This window comes from Coturnix japonica, chromosome 24, assembly GCF_054131305.1.
Source record: "Coturnix japonica strain WE chromosome 24, WE-NBRP24, whole genome shotgun sequence".
Classification (NCBI taxonomy): domain Eukaryota; kingdom Metazoa; phylum Chordata; class Aves; order Galliformes; family Phasianidae; genus Coturnix; species Coturnix japonica.
In genome coordinates this window covers 2517501-2529436 of record NC_140686.1, presented here as the reverse complement: position 1 = coordinate 2529436, position 11936 = coordinate 2517501, and positions in this window count along the sequence as shown.

Genomic DNA, 11936 nt, shown 5'->3' with positions numbered 1-11936 from the left:
GTCGCTGCACAAAACCACCTCCCTTCCCACTACAGCACTTATCTGGCAGAACTGGTTGGATTGCTTCTGTTCTCTTAGCTCTTGGGGCTGTTGTTTTGCCACTCATAGAACTGCTTCCCATGAGTTTATGTTGTATTTGCACTGGAGGGGTTGAGAAGCAGCTGAAACTGTCAGCTTCATTCTTGTCCTGCATCCCACTGAATGTGAGCTGTGTATGAACACAATAAGCAAATATGATTTTTGGTATTGCATTAAGTATATTCCTGTGCTGTGCTCTGGTGGTATGTAACTGTTCAGGCTTTGACATTATTAATGGAAGCATGCCTGACTTCAGCATGTGCAAGGCTTAATCATGAGCATCTAACCCATCTTTTAACAATGAGGCAGAGTTCAAGTAGATTTTCAGGTGATCAGTTGTGCAAGACAAAACTGAATTCCTTCTTTGATAGAACGACCAATTCCTTTTTTCCTCCAGACAAAGAGAAGAGATGTAGTCCCATATGTCATACTTCACTTGTGCTCTTGAGGCTGTGCCAGACAGTAAACAGCTAATTCATGTAAAAGAGATGATCGTTGCGAGAGTTGGTGTTTACTGAAGGAAACAACTGCTTGTGGTTCTTTTTTTTATTTAGGGCAACCACCTCAAAAGCCATAAGCAACAACAAAAATTCCTGCAGGAGTGATTGGAACGAGAAATGTTGGCAATAAGGGGATTTTCCAAGGGCTCAAATTGAGGGCTAGTCTTGCACTGTTTGCAGTAATGACCTTGGCACCAAAAACTCATTGGGATTTTCTTATGAGAATTTGTGGTGTGTTGTCAGTAGGTGACAACTGAGGAAATGCATGTGCAGCAGAACACATGCGTTTGGGACATGGTACAGATACAGAAAAACCAGTGAGACTGGGCATGTCAAAGCCAATAACAACCCTCCTGGGAGACAGTAGAAATCCTTACTGTTGCAGCATGGATAACTGGAGAGAAGTGAACAGGAGAGTGGAAGATGTATAGGGAAAGATATTCTGTGGAGAATAAGCTGCAATTAAGGCATTGTACAATGTTCTTCCAGCTGGAATATTACTTGCAGTTCTGGCTACTATATTCAAGAAACATTGATTGAAGCTGCTTGGAATTCAATGAAGGGAATATTATGGGAATAAAGAGCCTGTTATGAAAGGACAGTAGAGAAGTTTTTCAGTCTGTGGGTAAGATCTAATGGCTGGATAAAATAAATGTAAATGAATGGAAAAGCTCTTGCCTCTTAAGGTGGGATCCTGGAAGAGACTCTGTGGTCATTTGTCCAGTGTGTTTTCCCCCAACTCTTTCTGTACAGGGAGTGATATTGTTTAAACCTACCTTTATAAATGAATCAGTTGGGTATCTTACATGAGTTATTGCCTTTGTTTATAAACAGTATTGGACAGTATTGATTTATGTAATTGGAAATGAAAGATCATCGTTATGAAGATTTTGTTTGGGACCTGAGCAAGGTCAGTTGAGCTCCCAACACACTGTGGAAGAAAACTTGTTTTTATTCTTGTGAATTATTTTTTTAATCTCTAATGTCGTTCTGGGAACACTGTTACATCCTTAAAAGGCAGCAGCATATTTAAATTATCCCAGTAATGAATAATAATATACAGTAAGGAATAATAATAGTTTCATTATAAGTGTTAAAATTTTCACTGATAGTTTAAAAAAAGGAAATGCTATTTGTCAGATGTCAAAAACAGGATAATTTACCAAATGCAGAAATTTAGGATTTAGTGAAATTAATTCAGGTGTAAGAATATTGGTGGCCTGTATTTGACTCCTGCATAGTTTGCAAGGTTCTTGCACATAAAACCTAGTTTTGTGGTATTTTTGCTTCTAATTCTACCCTCTTGTTAGCAATTTGTGGGTCAGGCTGGGTCACATCACACTTCATTTCAGTTTTCAGTTTCTTCTTACTTCATCTACTTTTATTCCTCCATCATACAGGTAGTTAGGGCAGTCGATATATGAATCATTGTGGAGATGACTGTTCCTGTAACATTTGAAAGAAAAAATTGTTTTTTGATCAAGCGTTCCCAGTAAAAGATAAATAATTCTATGTGAACCAAAAAACTCTGAGTAACTAGTGAAATAAGTTGACCTTTTTCTTTCCAGTTTTGCAGGTAGGAAGACAAACCTGATGAGCTGAATGAGTTTTCTGTTTAGCTGCTGTGTCTGAAATAAAACTAGTTCATAGACTGCATGCAATTTCAATTATTCATTGGTGGGGTATTTCTTGTTTTGCTTGTAGTTGCCTTGTGGTCACCGGTGTGAAGAGATTTGCCATTCAGGTGATTGTCCTCTGAACTGCAGCCAGAAGGTTAAACTCAAGTGTCCTTGTAAGCGACTGAAAAAGATAAGTTTTGGAGTTGCAGTTCTGAGAGTGACACATTTTCTTTGTATGTTCCTAGGCTTGTGTACATGGATTGTCTCTGGTCAAGACTGGAATAGAATCAGTTACTTGAGCAGAGCAGCAACAGCAGCCGAAAGTCTGGGTGGAACAATCAAAATATTCACTAAGGAACATAAAATTCATTGTAGAAAATGTTAGCTCCCAGATTTGCAATACCTTTCTCTTCAAGCACACTTCAATTTTTGTAGTTCCATTAGGAAAATAATCAGATGATCTGGAGTGATTTAAGAAGTCAAAGCACATTTTCCTCATTAGGAACTGAGAAGTTTATGATTACATAGATTGGAACAGTCACAGATGTTTTGAATTCCTAATTGATGGTTGTCTGAGGCCCTTAAAGCAAACAGAGGCATCAGCATCCTTAGCTTTCAGCAGAGATAAAGGACAAAGCTTATAGCTATCAAGTATGATGAGGGGAAAACCAGAGGCTGCTGAGACCTCTTGACAAGTGTTAACTTAATGAAAAATTCACTGTCTGGCTTGAACAAAGCATGCTTAAATTATTTTCAAGACCCAGTTAACTTCTGAGCTTTCCACACAGATGCAGTTTCCCCAGAGTTCTTAGCTTCTCCAAGAAATGTCTTCAGAAATCTCAGATCTTGCAGGGCGCATGAAAGGATGGTAATGCCCAGAGTACGTGCTTCAAATTGAGCAGTCTCTGCTTATAAATAACTACTTTGTTTATTTGTAAGTTGAAATGTTGACTTCTGCTGAGGATAAATTATTTTGTTGTGACTAAGTGCTCTTACTAATTTCAGTTTTTCTTACTCTACTGTGTTCAGTAAAATCAATAATATCATTGGTTGCGTGTATACTTCTGCTTCTTGTTCCTTAAGATATAGGTTTACAGTTGGACTTGATGATCTTTGAGGTCTTGTTTCTTATGCCAGACTTAATTGAATAAGGAAGATGGGTATTTCCATGATAGCTCTGTTACATCTAGTTGTTGCTGTCCCTAATTTTCATACTGCTTTTGGAAAACTGAAATGTGTTATCATCTTCTGCTGAGTTATGACGCTGTATAGCTATTTCAGACCAGTTCAGATTTTATTGTCCCAGAGTGCCGGGATGTCTTCAGTGATTATGTGGATGTCCAACTGAAGTGTGGTAGCAAGAAGCAATGAAATTAATGTTTAGGATGCTCACTTTTCACTTTTACAGTGGCCTGAAATGGAACATTCCAGATCTGCTATTCTGAAAGTTTTATGGTCCTTAAATATGATGACGGTTACTTTTTTTCCCCCCCTCAATCTTGTAAATTTGATTTTAATAAGGTGGAAAGGTTGTTATGAGTTAATTATATAATTAATAAAAATTAATTCTTATATGATGACAGCCCACTTATTTAAATAGCCACGAAGTGATCCTTCTGATTCCTAGTGAAATGGTGTCTCCCTTCAGAAAGAGAAGAAAACACTATCCCCACCTTAAATATCATCTCACTGTTTCCAGGTCAAGCCCCAAATCCATGCTCTCTTTTGTACAGAGAGCTACAGTGTAGAGGGTAAATGATGGTAGAACCAATAAGCCATTGATAATTGGACTGTGTATTAGTTGCAGCTAATCTGACTGCAGATATATGACTCGTTTCTGTAGTGTGAAAGATGATGTCTTTTAACGTTTACTTTATGCATCTGCCCTTGTCTGAGATCGTAATTAGGGTATCTTTGATTCCAGAAGGTCCTTATGCATATTTGTTTGGAGCTGCATTCTTACAGCAGATAGTGTACTTCTTTCTTAGCTTGGATAGGATAGTGTACCTGTATATTTAGTCTTCTGTGCCTGCAGCCTGTGATCTTGAAGATAAGGAGAAACAGAATTGAGTACCTAATATTTGCAGCTGAATTCTCCTCTACCAGTCTTCTGTCTGTGTATACTACTGGTGAAGTTGGGGGTTGACAGGACACGTATTCCAAGCTGCTCTGTAAATATGCCTCATCTGAACCATCACAATTAATATCAAATGTAGGAGCTCATAATTTGAGTGCAAAACAGGAGGATTTTTTCTTCCTTTTCTGGTGTTGAAGTTAACTGTTGCATCATGAGGCTATGCATGTAAACATGCAAGGTCGTATAAACCACTTGAATTTGTAACCCACAACTTGTAGTGGACCATATTCTTAACCATCTAGGCAGGTGGTTTATCTTAGCATGCTGGAATTGCTCTGAAGAAGTTAGTTTTTGGATTTTGCTGTATGCTATGAAAATTGTTCTGCATATTGTCAGAAAGCATGAAAACCAGAATAGCTTCTGGCTATGTTACTGTGCTTTCCTGACAAAATTCTTCATAGGCTAGTAGTATAGATTTTAACTTTCTCTCTGTGCTGGTGTTCTGTTTTGGTTTTGTTGGTGGTTTTTTTTGGGTTTTTTTTTCTGTTGTTGTTTGTTTGTTTGTTTGTTTTGGCCTTCAATGTAAGAGGGAGGAAGGAGAAGGAAGTAGGGGAGATCTTCCCATGACCAGACCTTGCCCTGTAGTTTCAGCCAGTTTAGAGAATTGATACGAAGTTTCAGAAGAGTTACTTATTAGTTACTTTGCATGGTATCTTTTGTAACAGTTCACAAGGTTATATTGCTTTGTCTTAAATAAATAAGTGAAAAAAAAGACAAGAAAAATTAAACTGAACCATTTGATTTATCCTTGTTTCAGTTTAGCTTATCAGAAAGAAGGAAAATAGAAAAGGATGCTTGAATACAGTTACAGTTCCAAATAATATTTATTTATTAGCTTCATTCTGTAAATATACCGAATAAAATTGTTTTACAATTTTCCCAACAAAATGAACGTTATAATTAAATTTTTATATAGGGAAATGAATTACAAACAATTCAATTTATGCTTAACAGGAAGTACAGTGCAGCAAGATACAAGAAGGCCAAGTTTCACTGGAGTGTGATGTATTATGCAAGGAAATGAAACGGAAGGCGTCTGAGGTGGTGTATCCATTTTAGTTATGTTGTCTTCATTGCCTTGAGAAAAGTTGGAAAAAACAGGTAGATCACTATTTTTTCAAGACAGTAATAGCAAGAAATGCAGTGTAACTCAGCGTACAGTTTAATTGCACATTTAATTTTTGGACTATTGAATCTGGCTTATTGCTGAGAATTGCACTACTTGTAGATAGTGTCAACTCACTTGATGAAACACTGTGTTAAGGTAATGCTCTATTACCTCTTTATTTTTATTGTACAGTGGAACTGGAGATTTCCTCTTCAGCCAAGAAGTGCTAATCAATGATAATAAAATCATTACTGCTAGTGAGAGCTGTAGAAGCACTTCATTTAGGCCTTACTTTTACTTTGAAGGTTAGCAAAGTGTTATCTTGTGTGTTCCTGTCACACAGTATTAGGTGACTGCCACAATTATAGAGAGCTTTCAGCAACTGCATGTGCTTTTCAGCCCATTGTAAACATGGATGCTCTCAAATAATTTTGTTTGAAGTAAAGAAACTGCTGCACAATCTCACCTAAAGAGACAGAATATCCACATTGTTTTTCTAGGCCTTTTATGGAAACATGAGGAAGTGGTGCATGAGCTGGTTAACTTTTATCAACTTAGTAGTATATGTAATATACTGATATATATAATTTAAATATTCAACCCAAAACTTCATTCTGTAAAAGCTACATCTGTCTGTTTCTGCTCAGAATTTCAGGATTGTCAGGCAAGTTCTAAGACGTACTCTGTAAATCAAATTCTACACCTTTGCAATCAGCTTGAACACCAAGACTCTTGGAATATACTTCTAGAAAAAACAGCAGTAACAAATCATTCTAGTGAAGTGTGGAAGTGAGTTTATTGGGCGTGGAGTGCATTGAAGGGGGGTGAATTCATAGAAGTCTGCATCAACAAAGGAGCACATTTCAGTGGGGTGCAGCATCAGCTGCAGTTTCACTTCAGCAGATAATATTTCCTATTTTTTATCTGTACCATTGAATTCAACTGGGAAAATATTCTAATGCATCAAGCAAATGACTACAGGTTCCTGTGAGCATAGGAAGTTCCGCACAAACGTGTGCAGGAATCTTACACAAATATGACAACAGCAGCGTACAAAAGAAGCTACATTCTGTGTTCACGGGCTGATTTCTCTTTTGGAACTGATGTTCTGCCATTAGATGGCAGTGAAATACCAGGAGGGATAGGGCTGCAGTTTTTGCAAACCAAACTTTTATATTTCAGGTATTCATGACTAAAAAGACCTTTGTGTGTTTTTCTGATGAGACACTCTGACATTATCTAGGTGAAATGAAATTGTTAGTGATATTTCATATATGGTTTAACAATTTAAAAAAAAAAATCTGAAAATCCACAAATGTAACTGCTTGCACAGAGCACGCTCTTTGAGCTGCGGTGTTCTTAAGCACGAGCTGGTGTGCCTTCTGCTTAGTCTTCGACAGCTCTTAAGTTGTAGACTGATTGGAACAAATTCCATCTGTGCATACCTTACTTAGTTAATTACCATTTTTACTGTGCAAAATGTGATACATAAATATATATATATACATATATAGACTGATTATTGAGATCAAGATGGTTTTTAACTTCAAGTTGTCAATCATATCACTACATCTTAGGGCATTCTATTACTCTGAGATCTAATTTTACTAAGGTAGTGTTAAGTGGCTGCAGAGTTGGAGGTCCAAGAAACATGTACAAGCAGCAGATACGCATACACTGACCCAGCACACTGGTACTGCCGTCACTGTAGTGATGCCTGACTGAGGGAATTTCAGAGATAGAGCTGGTGTCTTAATGTTTGATGGCTTTGCTGCATCTATATGCCTTTTTGTGTAATGAAAAATACTATTTGGCACTTTCACTGTCTTCAGGATTTTGTGTCCTGTCAATCACCTGCTTTTTACCTGATGAATCCAAGTTAAACATCTCTTAGCAGCTTCCCCTGGGAAACCAACTTTAAGGGCAGGGGTATAGAACAGAGCTGGCAGCTCTTTAAGGACATCCTTCTGAGAGCACAGTGGCTCTCCATCCCCCTGCAGAAGAAGTCAAGCAGGGAAGGCAGGCAGCTATCATGGATGTGCAAGGACCTGCAGCTTAAACTTGAGGGAAAAGAGGGAAATGTTCAGAAAGTGGAAGCAGTGTTGTATAGCCTGGGAGGAATACAGAGCTGTTGTCCATGTGTGAAGAGACAGGATTAGGAAAGTCAAGGCACAGATGGAGCTGAACTTGGCAAGGGGAGTGAAAGATAACAAGAAGGGCTTCTGCAGGTACATAGGCTGTTCAGTGGATTAGGAATCGGTTGGCTGGATGCAGCCAAAAGGTTATGATCAACGGTTCTGTGTCTGGGTGGAGGCTGGTCGCAAGTGGTGTCCCTTAGGGGTTGGTCTTGAGACAGGTGCTCTTCAACATCTTCATCAATGACAGACAGTGGCATCGAGTGCACCCTCAGCAAGTTTGCAGATGTCACCAAACTGAGTGGTGCTGTCGATACATTGGAAGGAAGGGAAGCCATCCAGAGGGACCTGGACAGGCTGGAGAAGTGGGCCCATGGAAACCTAATGAGGTTCAATAAGGCCAAGTACAGGGTGCTGCACTCGGGTTGGGGCGATCCCAGATATTTGTACAAACTGGGGGAAGATCTCCTTGAGAGATGACCTGTGGAGAGGGACTTGGGGGTCCTGGTGAACGAGAAGCTGGACATGAGCCAGCAGTGTGTGCTTGCAGCACAGAAAGCCAACTGTGTTCTGGGCTGCATTTAAAAAGGGGTGGCCAGCAAGGAGAGCGAGATGCCCTCTACTTGGCTCATGTGAGGCCCCATCTGGAGTACTGCATCGAGGCCTGGGGCCACCAGCACAAGAAGGGGGGGGGTTAGGATAGATATTAGAAGGAAGTTTTTTACACAGAGGGTGCTGATGTGCTGGAACAGGTTGCCCAGAGAGGTTGTGGCTGTTCCATTCCTGGAGGCATTCAAGGCCAGGCTGGATGTGGCTCTGGGCAGCCTGGTCTGATGGTTGGTGACCCTGCATACAGCAGTGGGGTTGAAACTCCATGGTCATTGTGGTCCTTTTCAACCCAGGCCATTCTGTGATTCAGGAGCCAGTCCATCCCATTGTTCTTTATGTATGTTAGGCGTTGCATTCTTTTGTTATTGTAGGATGAAAATAATGCAGGAACTGTGATTCAGATGCATTGTATGTTTATGTTTTAATATTTTCTGTGCCATTCTTTTTCCTTTAAGTTTCTGGCATTTAATTCGCTGTCTTGAATGCTATGTAACAGTTCTGTAGAGTGATCAGTTGTAGTTCCAGGTTTTATTTTTCATAAAACTTTCTGATGGTGAAGCAAATGTAATTGCATTGACAGTTTCCATTACAACAAGAGCAGTAGAACAATATGAGTATGCATTATCCAATATGTCATTTGGTACAAAAGTGGAGATTTCCTTTTGCTCTAGCAGTCAGGGCATATTTAACTACTTGGAATGAAGTGTGTGAGTGTAAATTACATACATATATAAGGATTTACCCGTCAGTGTACAGTGTGCTGAATTGAGGACTGAGTTACTGAAAGCTTAGAGTGACTTTATTAAGGAATTTTCCCTGGTATTAATGAATATATATATTTATATTTTCCCCAGGTTTTATATTTGTCAGTTGAATTTTCCAGTTAGTCAGAAGTTTAGTTTTATAACATGGTAGCGTCTCTTATGTTCCGTGTTTTTCAAACATGAATTGATAGAGGTTTTTCACAGAATGTTTTAGAATCTGAGTAAGCTCACAGCTCACTTGGTGAAGGTTTTGCTCGCTTTTCTGAGAACTGTTCTATAAATTATGGCTCTGTAAAATAATAGTTTTACCTGCTTTTACAACGGTTACTTATCACTTTGTATGTCTGGAAAGATAAAAGAGGCAGAAGCCAAAGCTGTTATTGAAGAGGAGAAACGAAGACAACAGGTATCAAACTTAATTCTTCTTCCCCCCCAACCTCATTGTGTTAATAAATCACTTGACGCACGTGCAGCCCAATCTGTATACTTTGTATAGTGTTTCTCCCAGTTACTGCTTTCAGCTGTTATGTTGTCCTTAGGTATGTGCCATGGGTGATCTACAGTGGTTAAAAGCAAGTATATTTTCTCTTAACAGTTCTCACATCTGTGGGGAAAATGGTAATCATTTGATGTCGCATTAGAATAACTGTATAATGTATACATATATTTAAATACAAAATACTTCTGATTTTTATCCATCATTTTATAATTCCTTAAATTCACAGAATTACTAAGTAGCCTCTGTAAGGTTGAATTACTGAGTGAAACTTCTTACTTACTCCCCTTCGTGAGAGTGAAGAAACGGCCTCCAAGCAGCCACAAAATGGCCACAAATGGCCTCAAAAAGGCTGCAAAATGGCCGCAAAATGGCCGCAAAATGGCCACAAAATGGCGTCCAAGCCGCTGCTGTTCCTCCTGCAGGTGGTGACCACCATGATGGCCCCAATGTCAAAGTCAGGGCAGGACTGAGGGGAGACAGTAAGGGGGGGGACGACTATAGGGGGGACAACAATATGGTGGACAGCAAGGGGGGGGACATCAATGGAGGGGACAACAATATGGCTGACAGCAAGGGGGGGACATCAATGGAGGGGGCACAAATGGAGGGGACACTAATAGAGGGGACACCAATGAGGGGGACATCAATGGAGGGGACACCAGTATGGTGGACACCAATATGGCGGACAGCAATATGGAGGACACTAATGGGGGGGACACTAATATGGGGGACAGCAAGGCGGGGGACAACAATGGGGGGGACACTAATATGGGGGACAGCAAGGCGGGGGACAACAATGGAGGGGACAACAATATGGAGGACAGCAAGGGGGGGGACATGATTGGAGGGAGCACCAATGGGGAGGACAACAATAGAAGGGACAGCAAGGGGGGGGAAGCCAATATGGCGGACACCAATGAGAGGGACATCAATGGAGGGGACACCTAGGGGGCGGACACCTAGGGGGCGGACACCAATATGGCGGACACCAATATGGCGGACACCAATGGAGGGGACAAAAATGGAGGGGACAGGGACACCAAGGGGGGGGACGGCAAGGGAGGGGACACCAGTATGGTGGACACCAATATGGCGGACACTAAGAGGGGGGACATCAATAGAGGGGACACCAAGGGGGGGATACTAATATGGGGGGCATCAAGGAAGAGGAAACCAATGGAGGGGACAGCAATATGGGGGACACCAATGAGGGGGACATCAATGGAGGGGACACCAAGGAGAGGAACAGAAATGGGGGGGACACCAATAGAGGGGGCAGCAATGAGGGGTATATAAGTGGAGGGGACACTAATATGGGGGACACCAAGTGGGGAGACAGCAATATGGGGGACAGCAATGGGGGAGACATAAATGGGGGGGACACTAATATGGAGGACATCAGTATGGGGGCCATGATTGGAGGCGATGCTCTGGACTCCCCACCCCCCAGCTCCCCACAGCTATGGGGTAAGGAGCACACAGGTTATGGGGGGGGTCGTTCCAGGATGGGATGGATGGCTGCGAGCAGCAGGAGGACCAGAACAGCCCTGATATGGGAGACCTGCAGCCCCATAGTGACCCACAGTCCCATAGCACCCCACAGCTCCCCACAGCCCCCCACAGCCCCATAGTGACACTGATGGGGGCACAGAATGCATTGTGGCCACCAAAGAGCCATTGGAGGGGGAGTGGGCAGCCAAAGCGGAGCCCACCTGTGGGGCAGAGCATGAGGAGCGCTATGGGGCTGGCACTGTGGGGCTGCCCCACATCTCAGCACCGGAGCACAGTGGGGTGCCAGGGGGGGACACCAAGCTGCTGCAGGTAATGCCAGAGTACTATGAGAACCCATAGGGAACAGCTCCATAGCGCCCCACTGCACCCCACATTGCCCCACTTCACCCCATAGAGCTCCAGTTCACCCCAGCCTGCCCCAGTTTACCCCCCATTCCACCCCAGATTGCCCCAATTTACCCCAATTCCCCCCCCTGTTCACCCCAAATCACTCCAACTTACCCCAGTTAACCCCAATTCACCCCCATTCACCCCCATTTCACCACACATCATCCCAGTTCCCCCCCAAGTCACTCTCATATCCCCCAATCCCCCCCCAATCCCCCCCAATTCTCCCCCATATCACCCCAGTTCATCCCAGTTCCCCCCCAAGTCACTCTCAGATCCCCCCAATCCCCCCCAATTCTCCCCCATATCACCCCAGTTCATCCCAGTTCCCCCCCAAGTCACTCTCAGACCCCTCCAGTCCCCCCAATTCTCCCCCGTTCACCTCAATTCACCCCACATCACCCCAGTCCCCCCCAAAGTCACTCTCATATCCCCCAATCCCCCCCCCGCATTCACCCCAGTTCATCCCAGTTCCCCCCAGTCCATCCCCAGTTGCCCCCATTTCACCCCATTTCCCCCACCAGCCCCCCACCCCCTCCCAGCCTGCAGCCCCTCTGTGCCCTGTGGACGCCGATGGGGATCCGGCCT